Source organism: Apteryx mantelli, chromosome 1, assembly GCF_036417845.1.
Source record: "Apteryx mantelli isolate bAptMan1 chromosome 1, bAptMan1.hap1, whole genome shotgun sequence".
NCBI classification, from domain to species: Eukaryota; Metazoa; Chordata; class Aves; order Apterygiformes; family Apterygidae; genus Apteryx; species Apteryx mantelli.
In genome coordinates this window covers 144,018,449-144,022,251 of record NC_089978.1, presented here as the reverse complement: position 1 = coordinate 144,022,251, position 3,803 = coordinate 144,018,449, and positions in this window count along the sequence as shown.

Sequence of the window (3,803 nt, the reverse complement as noted above, 5' to 3'; positions counted from 1 at the left end):
ATTTTGTAGTCATTACTAATAAAAAAATGTTAATTTTAGCCACATAAACATGTAATAGCAAGGTAAATGCAATCTTCCTACATGCCTTCCTTTTAAAATTTCAGTTGGATATAATATTCTGCCTTTTCAATAGAGGGACTGTAGTATTATGTGCTGAAAGCATGCCATATTCCATCCAAGAAGTGGCTGCATTTAGCTCTACAAAATATGAAAAGATTTTTATCTGTTCCCTATGAATTTTATTAAGATCCTGAGACGTATTATTGTTTACTGTTTCTGAAAGCCTGTTGAGATCCTGAGAAAGACAATACAGATGAGTGTTGATCTACACCATTGAATCTTGCTTTGCTAGACATAGAGGGGAAAAGCTGCTTTTTTTGTCATTTGCCTGTTTTTACTATTTATCCTTTCTAATTTCAGAAGAGTATTATAATTGTAATTTAAATATATACTCACATTTTCTTTGGAAATGTCAAATTTGAGAAAAAACAGGAGAAAGAATCTGGAATCTTTTTCCACAGCCTCAATTTTTTGTTTGTTTTCAAACAGCTCTCATAAGAAAAGCTATATTAACTGATCATTTTACTAGACCAGTTATACAAGTATGTCACATCAGTTGAGCAGCTGTGACTCAAATCTCTGACCACTAATTATACACATACATGTCCTCTTTCTTTATTCATCTGTGTGTTCCTAGATCTCTTTACTCATATGTAGAGAATCATTTAAATCCCAGACTCTGAGATTTCTGAAGCTAGAAATATCTTGATACTGTTACAACTGAGACAAATTTCCATGGGAAAGGAGGGGCTGGAAGCAAGAAAGGGTAAGTTATTAGATTTCAGTGAAAGCTATTAATTGTTTTTTTAGGCTGTTTGTGCCTTCTTCTTCCTACCCCTTCCTCTCCAGCTATAAAAACTTTGCTGGTACCCTGTAGTCACAGTACCAGAGATGTGTGCCATGGAAGTGTACTGTGAGTGTTGAAGTGCTTTTCCGGGTCCTGAGATTTTTCTGACATAATCTTTCTATTGCTGGATAGCAGTACAGAAGGAAGAGGAATGCCCAGTTTTGCCTCTCTGGGCTGTGCTGTTGGAGAGCATGCTTATTTGTTTTCCCTTCATTGCTGTGATAGTTGTACAGTGTAGTGAACCAGCCCAGGGCTCAGTAAGAGTGGCAAAACCTTCCGGAGAGCCTGAGGAGATGCTCAGGCCGTGGCCTGATCTGAACGTCATGTTGCTGTGGCTATACTTCTCCCTGAGCCAGAGTCCAGTGAGTGTGAATTTGTCTCCCATATCTGCACAGTACTGCACTCACTGCACCAATATGTCCTTGTGGAGCAGCACTGAACTGGCACTGGAGCAGAAAGATAAGTGGTCATACTGGAGAAAAGCTGTAGAGACAGAGAAGGGGCATGAGACAGCTCTAAGGAGAGGGCAAAAACATTCAGCCGAAGTTTCTGCAAGAAGGAAAACCTGTCCATGCTGCAGATTGTTACTGCCCCATCTGAAAAAGACAGATGTGTGCATCTTTTATAACATTCCCTAAGAAATAACTGTCTCCACAGCACTGGTCTCTGCTTCAGACAGAAAACTGGCCTCTGGGCCGTGAATAGCATGAGCATTCTGCAAAGGTGAAGTTGTGTTTCCACACTAGAGAAATAACTGAAAGGAGGAATAGAAAATAATGGATGTGAACACTGCAGCCAAGCTCGTGTCACTGTTGAAACACTGCAGTTTCTGACCTCCTCTTTTGTCTTCTGGAAACTGTTCCAGCTGCAGTACAAGCTGGGGAAAAAAAGTGTGCACAGAGCTTACAGTACAGGCAATGCTTAACTGGTCCATAGACAAATGCATTCTGTGTGGCTTTTGTTTAAAAAAATCAAAACAAGCAAATGACATACTTCTTTAGAAGAAGTTTATACAGACTTTAAATCTTCCATTTTTTGTGGATATGCAAAAGAAGTGCAAACAGTGTATTTTACAGTAGTTTTTTTCATACTGTTGTAACTCAAAATAATAAGACCACTCCTAGAATCTCCCTCAGCAGATTTCAAAGCACTTGACACTTGAAATCAAAATAATTCTTTGGGTTAGATATGGGGAAGTTTCCAAGCTTCAGCAGAGCTGGAGAACTGAATAGATGTGTCCTGTACTCCAGTGCTCTAGGCACTGTTCTGCACAGGAAAGAATTTTGCTCTGACTTCATCTCTGGGCATTGCTTCATTGTATGACAGAAGGCTGAAATGGGAACAGCATATATGTTTGATCTATAGTGATAATTATGGGTAGTAGCTTATGCCACAGCCAGTGTAGCTATTTGCAGCTCTGTAGTTATTTAAAATATTTGTTTCTTGTATCTTCATTCTTCATTTGTTCTTCATTGCTTCCTACGGATCAGATACAACTGAATGTATCCTTCATGGATCACAATACTCTTATTTCTGCTTCTGCATGTAACTGAAGAGTACTTGTGTGATTTTGGAGAGAGATTTGCTCATCTGTTACCATATTTTATGCAGTGCTGTCCTCTTTCACTGCTCTTCCTTGCTATGCTAGCCATCACTGTCAGTTTAGCAGTGCTCCTGCAGGCAACAAAGTATATGTGCATCTTTTCATCAAACAATCTGGCATATTGGCCTGCTTCGTATAAGAGATCAGCTTACAGCTTTCTAAAATAATAAGGTTTTAATGAGCATGGCCAGTTTTGTCATAGCCTTTTGACCATGTCATAGGATGACCATTGATCATTTCATTGTTGACCATTTGTTTGGCCATGCCTTAAGGGTGAGGGGATATGACTTAATTCTACTTCCTAGTAAATACTGCAGGACTGTCGGTCCTGCAAAACTATACTGTTTAAACATCACATTTGCTAGAACATGTCATGGCTCTGTCCACAATGAGTGAGCACTGTGGTAGTCATGGACACTCCACTTCCTGGTTCCCAGACATCTGAAAAGCAATGTAGAGTAATGAAAACAGTTGCACAGTTTGCAGTGGAAAGAGCCATTTTTGATTTGCTTAAAGGTCAGCTGGAGACACAGATGGCCTGCATTTCCCCCATGTGTCTTCGTCTCTAGGATCTTGTATCAGAGTTGGCCAAATGAGGTAGGGTCTTCTATTCTAGAAAGGCTCTGTGGTGTCAAGAGTTATCAGTTATCAGTGGTCTGTCTTTCAGTGCTCTTTCATATGACTTTTGTCTTGTTTGCTCAACTTGTCTCAAGTAGTTCAAGTATTTTTGAAAGGCAAATAGGGGTTTTGGCCTAGTGTCATGCCATCCTGGACACAAGCACATGAAAAACTTCATTTTAACTAATTCATTCTGGCTCCTGCCATGAAAATTGCTATTTGACTGGCATCAGATTAACCATCTCTTATGCCTGTGCAACTGCCGCATTCCTGTGCTGCATGTAGGTAATAAGAAAGTAGCAATGCTCAGAAGAAGAACATTTACAGTTCAAATGCATTTGGTGGGAGATGACTTTTGTAAAATCCCTGTGGGAATTTACAGTAGTTTTATCTTTCCTCAGATCATATCTTTGGACATACTAGTCAGACCTCATGTGTACAACAGTTTTGATAGGTAGCACTTTGCAATTTTTGACTGGCTCTTTGACAACAGTCATCTTGATGTGTAAGCTGTTCTTTCTACATGAGAGATGTCTCATCTCACTGGAATCTCCTTCTTTCACTTCTGATGGAACTGTCTTGCCACCAGTTCCTTGCTATAGTAGGGGTTGCATTTATGTAAATTAATTGTATCTGAGCGCCTTCATCTAGGGGGTGCTTCAATCACCACACACA